Source organism: Schistocerca americana, chromosome 8 (genome assembly GCF_021461395.2).
Source record: "Schistocerca americana isolate TAMUIC-IGC-003095 chromosome 8, iqSchAmer2.1, whole genome shotgun sequence".
In the NCBI taxonomy this organism is placed as follows: domain Eukaryota; kingdom Metazoa; phylum Arthropoda; class Insecta; order Orthoptera; family Acrididae; genus Schistocerca; species Schistocerca americana.
The window spans coordinates 395,087,064-395,103,273 of NC_060126.1; the positions used below are offsets into that span (position 1 = coordinate 395,087,064).

General features: G+C 42.2%; 1 protein-coding gene across 1 annotated transcript in view; it reads left to right on the top strand.

The window, feature by feature from the left end:
• The first annotated feature begins 14,263 nt into the window (after positions 1 to 14,263).
• Positions 14,264 to 16,210, top strand: part of LOC124545985 (D-arabinitol dehydrogenase 1-like) — a 51,908-nt gene continuing 49,961 nt past the window's right edge. Inside the window, exon 1 of the mRNA XM_047124951.1 lies at positions 14,264 to 14,416. The gene's annotated coding sequence lies outside the window, so the exon portion shown is untranslated. The remainder of the gene's footprint in view (positions 14,417 to 16,210) is intronic.

Below are 16,210 nucleotides of genomic sequence, written 5' to 3' on the forward strand. Positions count from 1 at the left end.
GTAGACAACATTCCATTAGAACTACTGACGGCCTTGGGAGAGCCAGTGCTGACAAAACTCTACCATCTGGTGAACAAGATGTACGAGACAGGCGAAATACCCTCAGACTTCAAGAAGAATATAATAATTCCAATCCCAAAGAAAGCAGGTGTTGACAGATGTGAAAATTACCGAACTATCAGTTTAATAAGTCACAGCTGCAAAATACTAACACGAATTCTTTACAGACGAATGGAAAAACTGGTAGAAGCCGACCTCGGGGAAGATCAGTTTGGATTCCGTAGAAATGTTGGAACACGTGAGGCTATACTGACCTTACGACTTATGTTAGAAGAAAGATTAAGGAAAGGCAAACCTACATTTCTAGCATTCGTAGACTTATAGAAAGCTTTTGACAATGTTGACTGGAATACGCTCTTTCAAATTCTAAAGGTGGCAGGGGTAAAATACAGGGAGCGAAAGCCTATTTACAATTTGTACAGAAACCAGATGGCAGTTATAAGAGTCGAGGGGCATGAAAGGGAAGCAGTGGTTGTGAAGGGAGCGAGACAGGGTTGTAGCCTCTCCCCGATGTTATTCAATCTGTATATTGAGCAAGCAGTAAAGGAAACAAAAGAAAAATTTGGAGTAGGTATTACAATCCAGGGAGAAGAAATAAAAAATTTGAGGTTCGCTGATGACACTGTAATTCTGCCAGAGACAGCAAAGGACTTGGAACATCAGTTGAACGGAATGGACAGTGTCTTGAAAGGAGGATATAAGATGAACATCAACAAAATCAAAACGAGGATAATGGAATGTAGTCGAATTAAGTCTGGTGATGCTGAGGGAATTAGATTAGGAAATGAGACACTTAAAGTAGTAAAGGAGTTTTGCTATTTGGCGAGCAAAATAACTGATGATGGTCGAAGTAGAGAGGATATAAAATGTAGACTGCCAATGGCAAGGAAAGCGTTTCTGAAGAAGAGAAACTTGTTAACGTGGAGTATAGATTTAAGTGTCAGGAAGTCGTTTCTGAAAGTATTTGTATGGAGTGTAGCCGTGTATGGAAGTGAAATATGGACAATAAATAGTTTGGGCAAGAAGAGAATAGAAGCTTTCGAAATGTGGTGCTACAGAAGAATGTTGAAGATTAGGTGGGTAGATCACGTAACTAATGAGGAGGTATTGAATAGGATTGGGGAGAAGAGAAGTTTGTGGCACAAATTGACTAGAAGAAGGGATCGGTTGGTAGGACATGTTCTGAGGCATCAAGGGATCACCAATTTGGTACTGGAGGGCAGCGTGGAGGGTAAAAATCGTAGAGGGAGACCAAGAGATGAATACACTAAGCAGATACAGAAGGATGTAGGTTGCAGTAGGTACTGGGAGATGAAGAAGCTTGCACAGGATAGAGTGGCATGGAGAGCTGCATCAAACCAGTCTCAGGACTGAAGAGCACAACAACAACAACATATAGTCCTTCCGCCTTTCTGCTTTCCCTTCTCTGCTAACCCGCGCGTTTAAGGCGTCCTGTCACGGTTCGCGCGGCTCCTCCCGTCGGAGGTTCGAGTCCTCCCTCGGGCATGGGTGTGTGTGTTGTCCTTAGCGTAAGTTAGGTTAAGTTAGATTAAGTAATATGTAAGTTAGGGACCGGTGACCTCAGCAGTTTGGTCCCATAAGAACTTACCACAAGTTTCCTTCTTTGCATAGGACTGGTTTTCCTTCTGAGCTCTTGATATTCATACAGGTGGTTCTCTCTTCTCAAAAGGTATCTTTAATTTTCCTGTCAGCTGAATCAGTCTTCCCCCTAGTGAAATTTTCTTCTGAATTGTTACATTTGTCCTCTAGCCATTTCTGCTTAGCAATTTTGCACTTCCTGCCAATCTGTTTTTTTTTTAAACGTTTGTATTCCCTTTCGCCTGCTTCATTTGCTACTTTTTTAAATTTCCTCCTTTCATCAGCTAAATTCAATATCTCTTGTGCTATCCAAGGAGCTCTACTAGGCCTTGTCTTTTTATGTATTTGATCCCCTGCTCCCTTCACTATTTCACATCTTAAAAAGCTACCCATTCGTTTTCTACTGTATTCCTTTTCCTTGTTCTAGTCAACCGTTGTATAATGGTCCCGCTGAAACTGTCAACAACGTCAGGTTCTTTCAACTTACCCAGGTCCCATCTGCTTCATTTTCTACATTTTTCCAATTCCTTGAATTTTAATCTACAGTTCATAACCAATAAATTGTGATCAGAGTAGACATCTGCCCCTCCCCCCCCCCCCCCCCCCCAAAGGTCTGACAATTTAAAATCCGGATCCTAAACCTCTGTTTAAGCATTGTATAATCAATCTGAAGCCTTCTGGTGTCTCCAGGTCTCTTCCACGTTTACAACCTTCTGTCGTGATTCTCATACTAAGTGTTAGCGATGATTAAATTACGCTCTGTGCAAAACTCTACCAGGCCTTTTGCTCTTTCATTCCTTTTCCCCAGTCCATATTCACTTACTGTTTTTCCTTCTCTTCCTCTTCCTACTATCGAATTCCAGTCACCCATTACTATTAAATTTTCGTCTCCTTCAAATATATGAACAATTTTTTTATCACTTCGTCAATCTACTCATCATCTGCGGAGCTAGTTGACATGTAAACTTGTACTACTGTGACAGGCGTGGGCTTCGTGCCTATCTTGGCTATGATAATGCGTTCACTGTGCTGTTCAAAGTAGCTTACTCGCATTCCTGTTTTCTTATTCATTATCAAACCTACTTCTGCATTACCCCTGTTTGATATTGTATTTATAACCCTGTAATCATTTGAGCAGTGGTCCTGTTCCTCCTGCCACCGAACTTCACTAATTCCCACTACATCTAACTTCAACCTATCCATTTCCCTTTTCAAATTTTCTAACCTACCTGCTCGATTAAGGGACCTAACATTCCACGCTCCGGTCCGTGAAACGCCAGTTTCATTTCTCCTGATGACAATATCCTCCTGAGTAGTCCTCTCCCGGAGATCGGAATAGGGGTCTATTTTATCTCCCTAATATTTTACCCAAGAAGATGCCATCATCATTTAGCCATACAGGAGAACTACATAACCCTGCGAAAAATTACGGCTGTAGTTTCCCCTTGCTTTCAGCCGTTCGCAGTACCAGCACAGCAAGGTCATTTTAGTTGATGTTACAAGGCCAGATCGGTCAATCATCCAGACCGTTGCCCCTGCAGCTACTGACATACTGACAAGGTTGCTGCGACTGTGCAGGAATCACACGTTTGTTTGACCTCTCAACACATACCCATTCGTTGTGGTTGTACGTACAGTACGGCTTGCTGTATTGCTGAGGCATGCAGGCCAAGCTACCCCACCGACGGTTATGTCCATGATTCAAGGAGCAGTGGGAGGGGGGGGGGGGGGGGGACGGAAACACGGCATAACCTTTAGCCTTGCTAATGGAGCAAAATCAGTGACGGATAGAGTTCACAAATTCCTTTAAGTATGATATAACCAGCTGAAGCCACTCATTGATGGATGGATTCTGGAGGGATACCAAATTGCAGAGATGGCGATTGTTAAGTCTCATCTACTGTTCCAAGTAGTACCAACATTTCATGGCATTAAGATCGAATGTTTTTGTGGACCAGTGAGGTGCGAGGGTAATCTCAAAAGTAAGGTCTCCTATTTTTTTATCAGTACATAGACCTGTTTATTTCTACAATGATTTACATCGGTTTACAGCTTGAACATTTAGCTATTTTTCGACATAATCACCATTTCTGTCGATGCATTTTTGTAGACGCTGTGGCAGTTTTTGTATGCCCATGACGTACCAGCTTGCCGCCATGCTGCTCAGAAATTATGAACCTCGTGTTTCATCTCGTCGTCGGAGCTGAACCGCTTTCCAGCCAAATGTTCTTTTAACCTAGGGAACAAGAGGTAGTCACTGGGCGCCAAGTCAGGACTATAGGGTGGGTGGGTGATTATGTTCCACTGAAACTGTTGCAGGAGAGCAACGGTTTGACGATAGATGTGTTGGCGAGCGTTGTCATGGAGAATGTGTACGCCCATGCTCAACATTCCTCTTCTCCGGTTCTGATTTGCCCGTTTTCGTTTTTTCAGAGTCTCACAGTACCTGTCAGCGTTAATTGTGGTCCCAGTGGGCATAAATCCGACCAACAATACCCCTTTCCGATCTCAAAAAACCGTTGTCATGACATTACCAGCAGCTTGTGTTTGAATTTCCGCTGCTTTGGCGAAGAAGGATGCTGCCACTGGCGTGATTGTTGCTTGGTCTCAGGTGTAAAGTAGTATGCTCAGGTTTCGTCACCCGTGACAATTGAGTCCAGAAAGTTGAGATCGGCTGCAAGGCGGTGAAGAAATGCACGGGAAGCATCAACTCGCGTGGCACCCATCTTGCGCACACCTTCCGGTAGTTCAATGTTTCCGTTAAAATTCTGTGAGCAGTGCTTCTGGAAACCTCAGGAGCCAATGTGCAGAGATCATCCAGGGTGATCCGCCGATCTTCACGCATGCTTTGCTCAACCTTCGACACTGTCTCCTCAGAAATTGACGGTCTTCCGCTCCTTTGTTCGTCCTGAATTTCGGTCCGACCAGCTGCAAACTCTCTACACCACTTACGAACATTTTTGACATCCATGCACGATTCACCATACACTTCCGTCAGCTGGCGATGGATTTCAATCGGCGCAGTGGCCTTTGCGTTCAAAAACCGAATAACTGTGCGCAGTTCGCACTTGGCGGTTACATCCAACGGGAGCTCCATTCACAACGGCTGCCAAGCCAAGACAGCGCCTCAGCGCGGCGTGCGCATGTTTACACACAGCGCGCGAAGCACTCTTCATAGCAGTGTCACCAACTGCCACACAAACAGAGTAGTGTACTTATAAAAAAATAGGAGACCTTACTTTTGGGATTACCCTCATATAATAGTGCCTAAATATTCATCAAACCAGGAACGTGAGCTCACCACTTGCAGCATAGTCGACAGTACCGATTGCGAACCTTTGGTACTGAGCCGAGTGGAGGTTCTGAATCAGAGGCTCAGATGGTTCTGCGACTGTGCTCGCTGCAGGTTCCTCGATTTGCGCAATAGGGTTGTTGCGTTTTGGGTTCCGCTGAATAGGTCAGGAGTCCACTAGACGCAGGAGGCGGCTACACGTGTAGCAAGGGCTGCGTGGCGTGGACTGGGTGGTTTTTTAGGTTAGAGGGTCTCAGGAAAGGGTTTCAGTCACAAAGGGCGCAGGCCGAACACAGGAAGAACGTAGATACAGGAACCGTCGATATAACAGTTGTAAATTGTCGTAGCTGTGTGGGGAAACTGCAGAGCTCCAACGGCTAATAGACAGCACTTAAGCTGAAGCCGGATATACGTTCAACCGAAATGTTTGCGAAGAATCCGAAAGGATAGGTTAAACACAGTTGGCGGTGGCGTGTTTGTTTCTGTTAGAAGTAATTTAGCTTGTCGCGATATTGAAGTAGATAGCTCCTGTGCGTTAGTCTGGGCAGAGGTCATTCTTGACAACCGGAATAAAATAATAATTGGATCCTTTTACCGACCTCCCATTTCAGATGATACAACTGCTGAAAGGTTAAAAAAAAACTTGAGTTTGATTTCAAACACGTACCTGACTCATACAATTGTAATTGGTGGTGACTTTACTTTACCCTCGATATGTTAGCGAAAGTACATGTTTTGTTCCGGAGGTAAGTATTAAACATCATCCGACATAGTGCTAAACGCATTCTCTGAAAATTATTTCGAACTGTTAGTTCATGAGCCCACGCAAATTGTAAATGGTTGTGAAAACACACTTGACCTCTTAGAAACAAATAATCCTGAGCTGTTAACGAGTATCAAAACGGATACAGGGATTAGTGAACATAGAGGTCTCATAGCGAAATTGAATATTGTAACACCCACATCTTCCAAAAATAAATGAAAAATATACCAATTCAAAAAAGCAGATAAAAACTCACTTGACGGCTTCCTAAGAGACAATCTCCACTCCTTCCAAATTAACAATGTAAGTGTAGACCAGATGTGGCTTGAATTCAAAGAAATATTATCGGCAACAATTGAGACATTTATATCAAATAAATTAACAAACGACGGAGCTGATCCTCCTTGGTACAAAAAACGAGTTAGAACACTGTTGCAAAAACAACGAAACAAACATGCCAAATTTAAACAGACGCAAAATCCCCAAAATTGGCGATCCTTTACAGAAACTCGAAATTTAGCGCGGACTTCAATGCGAAATGCCTATAACAGTTTCCACAACGAAACTTTGTCTCGAAACCTGGTAGAAAATCCAAAGAGATTCTGGTCGTATGCGAAGTATGTTAGCGGCAAGAAACAATCAATGCCTTCTTTGCGCGACAGCAATGGAGATACTATCGAAGACAGTGCTATCAAAGCAGACTTACTAAACACAGCCTTCCGAAATGCCTTCACAAAAGAAGAAGAAGTAAATATTCCAGAATTCGAATCGAGAACAGCTACCAACATGAATAACGTAGAAGTAAATATGCTCGGAGTAGTGAAGCAACTTAAATCGCTTAATAAGAGCAAGTCTTCTGGTCCAGACTGTATACCAATTAGGTTCCTTTCGGAGTATGCTGATGCATTAGCTCCATACTTAACAATCATATACAACCGCTCGCTCGAAGAAAGATCCGTACCCAAAGACTGGAAAGTTGCACAGGCACACCAATATTCAAGAAAGGTAGTAGGAGTAATCCATTAAATTACAGACCCATATCGTTAACGTCGATATGCAGCAGGATTTTGCAACATACATTGTGTTCAAACACCATGAATTACCTCGAAGAAAACAGTCTATTGACACACAGTCTACAAGGATTTAGAAAACATCTTTCTTGTGAAACACAACTAGCTCTTTAAACAGACGAAGTGTTGAGTGCTATTGATAAGGAATTTCAAATTGATTCCGTATTTCTAGATTTCCAAAAGGCTTTTGACATCACCACACAAGCGGCTCGTAGTGAATATGCGTGCTTATGCAATATCGTCTCAGTTGCGTGACTAGATTTGTGATTTCCTGTCAGAGAGGTCACAGTTTGTAGTAATTGACGGAGAATCATCGAGTAAAACAGAAGTGATTTCTGGCGTTCCCCAAGGTAGTGTTATAGGCCCTTTGCTGCTCCTTATCTATATAAAAGATTTTGGGAGACAATCTGAGCAGCCGTCTTCGGTTGTTTGCAGATGATGCTGTCGTTCAGCGACTAATAAAGTCATCAGAAGATCAAAACAAAGTGCACAACGATTTAGAAAAAATATCTGAATGGTGCGCAGTGGCAGTTGATCCTAAATAACGAAAAGTGTGAGGTCATCCACATGAGTGCTAAAAGGAACTCACTCTAATCTAAAAGCCGTAAATTCAACTAAATACCTAGGTATTACAATTACGAACAACTTAAATTGGAAGGAACACATAGAAAATGTTGTGGGGAAGGCTAACCAAAGACTGCGTTTTATTGGCAGGACACTTAGAACATGTAACAGACCTACTAACGAGACTACCTACACTACGCATGTCAGTCCTCTTTTAGAATACTGCTGCGCGGTGTGGGATCCTTACCAGATAGGACTGACGGAGTACATCGAAAAAGTTCAAAGAAAGGCGGCACGTTTTGTATTATCGTGAAATATGGGAGAGAGTGTCACAGAAATGATACAGGATTTGGGCTGGAAATCGTTAAAAGAAAGGCGTTTTTCGTTGCGACGGAATCTTCTCACGAAATTCCAATCACCAACTTCCTCCTCCGAATATGAAAATATTTTGTTGACACCGACGTATATAGGGAGGAACGAAAATGGTTCAAATGGCTCTGAGCACTATGGGACTTAACGTCTGTGGTCATCAGTCCCCTAGAACTTAGAACTACTTAAACCTAACTAACCTAAGGACATCACACACATCCATGCCCGAGGCAGGATTCGAACCTGAGACCGTAGCAGTCGTGCGGTTCCGGACTGAGCGCCTAGAACCGCGAGACCACCGCGGCCGGCTAGGGAGGAACGGTCACCACGATAACATAAGGGAAATCGGAGCTCATACGGAAAGATATAGGTGTTCATTCTTTCCGCGTGCTATACGAGATTGTAATAATAGAGAATTGTGGAGGTGGTTCGATGGACCCTCTGCCAGCCACATAAATGTGATTTGCAGAGTATCATTGTAGATGTAGATGTAAGTGACGCCTCTTCTTCTATAGGACTGTAGAACATTCACGTGTCTCAAGATTTTATGGAGACCGAATACCCCCTCACTAGGAGAATTCGGCAAGCGTTCGCCAGTTTGCTCTGTTCGTTCATGTGATCGAGAGGGCTGTAAGTGGTGGAGCCCAGGGTAATGCATTCTTTAACATTCGAGAAGATTTTGGTACCGTACCAAATACTCGTTTCGTAAAAAATATGACCTGCTAACATAATATCGAAAACATTTTCGACTGGATTGAAAACCACCTAGCAAACACAATGCAGTATGCCATTCCTCAACGTACATGAAGCTAGTGTAATGCGCGTAAATCGCCAAAAGCGGTATTTTTAAGTTACTCGAGCGGTGGGCAGTCTCTGGAATCACTCATAACCGTCAAGAATCTAGTATTATCTATCTGAAATGTTTTTATTCAAAAATGTTCAAATGTGTGTGAAATCTTATGGGACTTAACTGCTTAGGTCATCAGTCCCTAAGCTTACACACATACTTAACCTAAATTATCCTAAGGACAAACACACACACCCATGCCCGAGAGAGGACTCGAACCTCCGCCGCGATCAGCTGCACAGTCCATGACTGCAGCGCCTAGACCGCTAGGCTAACCCCGAAACGTTTTTGATATGGAACGACTGCCTGTGGGGAAGGACTGTGATTTACCGACGAAGAAGGTCGCTTAGAGAAATCTCATTTCTCATTTCATCAATTATTCAGTATTGTTCGTTGAACTACCAAGTTGGAATAATCTAACAGAGATTGAGAAATTCTAAGAAGAGCTGCTGGTTTCGTCACTGACCTGTTTAGTCGACCCAAGAGCTACACATAAATGCTCAGTGCACTCTAATGGGAGACGTTACAAATGCAGAGCCTGTTTAACGCCCAAATGACACAGGTTGCTTCTTGGGGCGCCAACATGAAAAGGGCTCCACCGACACACAAGTGCAAAAATTTTAAAGGTCTCGCCAAGACATAACATTACCAATAGGCAATTTTCCTTCGGAATTTCTAAAATCATTGGGGGAGGTGGCAGGTAAACAACTATTCGACTTGATTTATAGAATCAATGAGTCCACAGACATGTCATCCGACTTTTGGAAACATATCAGCCCGACAGCCCCGAAGAAAGCAAGGGCAGATAAGAGCGAGAACTATCAAAAAAATGGCTCTAAGCACTATTGGACTTAACATCTGAGGTCATCAGTTCCCTAGACTTAGAACTACCTAACCCTGATTAACCTAAGGACATCACACACATCCATGCCCGAGGCAGGATTCGAACCTGCGACCGTAGCAGCCGCGTGGTTCCGGATTGACGCGGCTAGAACCACTTGGTCACCGTGGCCGGCCTTAGAACTATCGCACGATCAGCTTAATAATAAATCACGCATTCAGGTTACCGACAAAAATAATATACAGAAGAATGTAAAGAATCTGTTAGATGTCAATCAGTTTGTCTTTACGAGAAGGCATCAGAGAGGCAGTTCTGACGTTGCGCTTGATAACAACAGTAAGATTTAAGTAAATTCAGGACATCTTCATTGGCTTTATCAACCTAGAGAATTCGTTCGACAATGTGAAATGATGTCAACTGTTCAAAATTCTCAGGAAAGCTAGGGAAAGTCGGGTAGTAATAGTATGCACGAGAAAGAGGGGAAAATAGGAATGCGGTACCAAGAACGAAGCGCTCGGATTCGAAATAGCGTAAGAGAGGGATGTAATTTGTCGCTTCTGCTGTTCAATCTGTTCATCGAAGAAGGAATGACGGAAATAAATGAAAGCATGAGGAGTGTGATTAAAATTCAGGGCGAAAGGATGTCAGTGAGAACATTCGCTGATGACATTGCTATCCTCAGTGAAAGTAAAGTAGACTTACACGATATGCTGAATGGAATGAACAGTCTGATGAGTACAGAATATGGATTGAGTGTAAACTGAAGAAAGGCGAAAGTAATGATGAATATCAGGAATGTGATTAGCGGTAAACTTAACAACAAAGTTGAGGGCCGGGAGGTAGATGAAATGAAGGAATCGGCTACATTGGAAGCGAAATGAGATATGATCGACGAAGCAAGGAGGACTTAAGAAACATATTAGCACATAGAAAGGCGGCATTCTTCTTCATCGCCCGCCGGTGTGGATGGTCGGTTCTAGGCGCTTCAGTCTGGAACAGCGCGACCGCTATAGTCGTAGGTTCGAATCCTGCCTCGGGCATGGATGTCTGTGATGTCCTTACGTTAGTTAGGTTTAAGTAGTTCTAAGTTCTAGGGGACTGATAACCTCAGATGTTAAGTCCCATAGTGCTCAGAGCCATTTTTCTCTTCTTCATCTGAGGAAGAAATTTCCGAGAATGTACGCTTGCAGTGGAGCATTGTTTATGGACGTGAATCATGGATGATAAGAGAACCGAAAAAGAATCAAAGCATGTAAGATGTGATGTCAGAAGATAGTGAAAATTAGGTGGACTGATACAACATACGAGGAGGTTCTGCACAGAATCGGCGATTAAACACGTGGACAAGAAAGAACAGGATGCTTAAAAAAGTTATTAGGAAGGCAAAAAGTATGTGGTATGCAGATAGAATAGCTAAGTCTCAGGATAAAATTAAAACCATATGGTCAGTCGTAAAGGAAGTGGTTGGTCTGCAGAGACAGGTCGAGAATATAGAATCAGTGCGTAGTGGGGATGTCCGTGTTACTGATAAGTCGCATATATGTACAGTACTTAATAATCACTTTCTGAATATAGCAGGTGAACTAAATAGAAACTTAGTCCCAACAGGGAATCATATAGCGCTCTTAGAAAAAAGTGTTCCGAGACTGTTACCTGAAATGCTCCTCCATGATACTGACAAGAGGGAGATTGAGTTAATAATTAAATCACTAAAGAACAAGAACTCTCATGGATATGACGGGGTATCTAGCAGAATACTGAAGTATTGTTCCACGTATGTTAGCTCAGTACTTAGCCATATCTGTAACTTTTCCTTTAGGAGTGGTCGGTTTCCTGACCGATTAAAGTACTCGGTAGTGAAGCCACTTTATAAAAAGGGAGACAGGGATAATGTTGACAATTATAGACCTATTTCTATGCCATCGGTGTTTGCTAAAGTTATCGAGAGGGTTTATATACAAAGTTAGTGCAGCATTTAAATTCACATAATTTGCTGTCAAATGTACAGTTTGGTTTTAGAAATGGCTTAACAACTGAAAATGCTATAGTCTCTTTTCTCTGTGAGGTTTTGGACGGATTAAATAAAATGTTGCGAACGTTAGGTGTTTTCTTTGATTTAACGAAGGCTTTTGACTGTGTTGACCACAGAATATTACTGCAGAAGTTGGAACATTATGGAGTCAGGGGAGTAGCTTACAATTGGTTCGCCTCCTACTTTAAGAACAGAAAGCAGAAGGTAATCCTCCGCAATATTGAGAGTGGTAATGATGTTCAGTCCCAATGGGGCACTGTTAAATGGGGCGTTCCCCAAGGGTCGGTGCTGGGGCCACTGTTGTTTCTTATTTATGTAAATGATATGCCTTCTAGTATTACAGGTGATTCAAAAATATTTCTGTTTGCTGATGACACCACCTTGGTAGTGAAGGATCTTGTGTGTAATATAGAAACATTATCAAATAATGTAGTTCATGATATAAGTTCGTGGCTTGTGGAAAATAATTTGATGCTAAATCACAGTAAGACTCAGTTTTTACAGTTTCTAACCCACAATTCAACAAGAACTGACATTTTAATCAGACAGAATGGGCATGTTATAAGCGAGACGGAACAGTTCAAGTTCCTAGGCGTACGGATAGATAGTAAGCTGTTGTGGAAAGCCCATGTTCAGGATCTTGTTCAGAAACTAAATGCCGCTTTATTTACCATTAGAACAGTATCTGAAATAAGTGACATTTCAACACGAAAAGTAGTATACTTCGCATATTTTCATACGCTTATGTCATATGGTATTATTTTTTGGGGTAATTCTTCTGATTCAAAAAGGGTATTTTTGGCTCAAAAACGGGCTGTTCGAGCTATGTATGGTGTAAGTTCGAAAACCTCTTGTCGACCCCTATTCAATAGTCTGGGAATTTTGACATTGCCCTCACAGTATGTATTTTCTTTAATGTCGTTTGTTGTTAACAATATTAGCTTATTCCCAAGAGTTAGCAGCTTTCACTCAGTTAATACTAGGCAGAAATCAAATCTGCATGTGGAATCCACTTCCTTGACTCTTGTGCAGAAAGGAGTGCAGTATTCTGCTGCATCCATTTTCAATAAGCTACCACAAGAACTCAAAAATCTTAGCAGTAGCCCAAACACTTTTAAGTCTAAACTGAAGAGTTTCCTCATGGCTCACTCCTTCTATTCTGTCGAGGAGCTCCTGGAAGAGCTAAAAAATTAAGCAAATTCCAGTGTTACATCCTTGATTTTCTTTGTTTAAACTAACGACTTGTCGCCTGAATATGTTTCTTGTATTTCATTTTATCTGTTTCTACAATCGTGTTATAATTTCATGTATTGACTCGTTCCGTGACCATGGAGACTTCTCCTAAATGTGGTCCTACGGAACAATAAATAAATAAATAAATAAAATCCGACTTGAATTCAGACGTCAAGGTATAATTTCCGTGGTACTGTACTAGCGGAAGCCGTATAATGGGAAAGCTGCAAGGGGAATATAGATTGGAATAGATCCAGCAAACAAAATACTTTGGGTGATAGTACTACTCTGAGAAAGGTTGGCACAGTAGCAGAAGCGGCTCGTGAGTATACATTTTGAATGTTCAGAATTTTTTTTATTCATATAAACTGTAAAAAGTGAACAGCAACTGCTTTATAATGGTTATGATAGCGAACAAATTTATAGACTGCAACTGCAGCCACTGCCAATAATATTAATAATAGTAAAAATGACGTAACAATGATGTCCTATCTAATTTTTAATATAATGAGTGAATTCACATATCTGGGGAGTGTGCTACCATCTAACGGACATTATGCCAACAGCCAAACGAACGAAGATCACCATCTGCCGCAGTGTGCTACCACCTAGCGGCACAGACTTAACTTGTAGTTGAGTAGTAAGGCGTAGCTGTACACTCCGCAAACGGTGCACATTGTTAATCAAATCCGTATGCATTTGACCCATAAGGCAATTACGTCACGCCAGCTGCGCATGCGGGCAAGCTCCTTAAAACGTGTACAACTGAATATGGGCTCGTGATCCTATTGCCTAGTTTCACGGAGTCTAGAGAAGCAATAGTGCGGTAGATTTAAGAGCCGTGTATTTCGGATTACCTCATCTATGTTATATTTAACATCGTTCAAAGAAAAATAACCCATAAATCCGCCAGGTGTCAAAAGTTAGGGTGTTTATGTGCTCTGACACAGCAGCCGCCACTGCACAGGAGAGGAATTCGTGGCGGGGACACATCAAACGAATGGGATGACGGGGGGGGGGGGGGGGGGGGGGGGGGACGGAGGACGGAATGCCAACTGATAATTATTGGGGAAGGAAAGGCGCGCAAACGATGCAACACTTGCGTGGAAACAGCTGGCCCCGGTGCTGCTAAGAAGCAACGTTCCAACATGAGACAAGAAACGAGTTACTTTCCGCAAATTAGATTTCGTTTGATAACAACGAGGGAAAATTAAAGAAATTTCGGAATATACAAATGAGTACCGATAATTTTTCTTCCCGTGTAACATCTACGAAGGCGGGAATTATTCTGGTATATCTTGTACCCTCCTCCACACACTCACAGACGCCTGCGGCGTAAGGATGTATTGTATGACGGGTGAAAAATTATCGTTTGCTACCGTGGTGGCTACACCTTCAAGGATGTTAAACCTAACGCCACTGACACATCGTTTCGTAAATCATGCATGCAACCACTTCGGAGATTCTAGCACCTATATTACTTCTTATATCGTTTGAAAGCAGTAAGCTGCACCACAAATCAACACCCTCTGTTCTGCGAGATAGGCTAGGTCTGTTTCCAAACGCGTTGGAATGCCGCTTGGCGTCATCGGATCAACCGCTTCGGTTGGTACAACGCATCCCCTCCCCACTCCTGGACCCACGGCTCGCTTGCCGCAGGGCTAAGGCAGACGCCAGCTGTAGTTGCCTAGCGTCAGTCGGGCGCGGGAGTTCGTCTGCGGCGGAGCACGAGAGCAACTTCGAACGGTAAAAAACATTCCGTATTACGACGAGTTTACGCACTGATCAAATCGCACAACAAGTAGAGCCGGCCGCTTATGAGCTCGTATTAAATCCTCCTTAATGACAGGACCGCCTTCAAGTTGTAAAATCACAGAGAGACAAGACCCTTTTGCCTTGTTGAAGCACGATTTTTCTCCGTAAACAAATATATACTAGTTTTTTCAGTATGCACTACTCAGTTTGTCTCTGCCTAGTGTGTCAGAACAATTTACTTTTTTTGCTTATGAAAGAATATCACTTTAATGATAACTTTCATGTCTGTAAGGAAGAAATACCCAAACATCAACATATTTTACCTATGAACCCACGGAATTCATTGTTTTACTTGTATTTTAATTCGAACTTCCATTGTATGCTACTGTAAAACCACTCTTACTAGAGAGACATCAATGAAAAGCTTACTTATCTCCATGAAATCTGTGCAGTATAATAAAAATACAAAATAGCTGGTATCTTAAAATAAGCTCTTGCTTTCCTTTTGCGCTATCTACAGTTTTTTCTGCTTGTAACTTATCAGTGTATTACCCACTGGGAAAATGGTCTACTATATGTAGAGAGCCTTATGTTAGAGAATAATTTCTTGTGGAACTGGCATGATTCTGGATGGGAATTCCCAATCAGCTGCTTTATGTCTGTGGCAGCTTGCGGATGTAGACCTTCACTGGGCAGTACAGAACCCCACCTAACCCCACACAAGCGTACATTTTTTATCTTGTGATGATGTATTGCATACTTCAAAATTCACCTAAAACTACTATAATTATATAGCAAAAGCTATATTTCTTATACTAGTGATTGTATGTGGTACTTTAAAATTTTCTCCAGATATGGGCTTGAACCCAGATACCTGACTTTCATAGGCAGGTCATTATCAATTTACTATATGAGAGTGCCTCAGAGACCAACTCGAAAGCTCCACCAGGCTTTTTCATACTCCTTCCGAATACAGCAGATGCTCTCCCACAACCATACAGGCTGACGTTAAGCTGAAGCTTTCCCACTCTTTGATGTATGCTCAGGTAGCAGAATGTCACCAGCTTGTGGTCTAGTGGTTCGTAGAACTGCCATTAGATCATGGAGTCTTGGGTTCCATTTCCAGTCAAGTTAGAGAGGTTTTTCACTTGGGGCCTGAGTGTTTGCATTGTCTTAACCATTTCATCTCATCTTGATTGACATACAGATTACCAAAGTGGTGACAATTGAAAGACTTGCACCAGGCAGCCAAACAACCCTGGACGGGATCTGCCAGCCAATTCCACATGATTGTTTCAGGTAGCATAATACTCTGTAGTGCAGTGGCCATGAATTTCTTAGTTACAACCTGATGTTTAGTATTCCTAAACAAGGAACAGAACACTAGGAATGGTATGCTTGGCCTACCAACCCACCTTGAGACATACTTTTGTGATGAAAGTAAGTTGAAATGGTTTCTTGGCACCTTAACAATGTTTTTACATCATTTTCATTTATCCATGTGTGCATACAAAATCTTGCAAGTTTTACTTGCTGGGTGCCCATTGTTATCTAGGTCTGAGATACAGGACTCATAGTCATTTATTTGCTGTCACATAATTTTGGTATTATATTCACAGAAATTACTTATGAATGAACTGATTATATGTCCACTATTCTTTGTTGTGATTGATATCATGTAGTTCAGTCCATTTGTGGATATGCTCTCATCATTGGTAAAATTTCCATTCTTGAAAAACGCATCAACACGAATGGTGGATCATTTATACAGTGCGACTAGAGGAG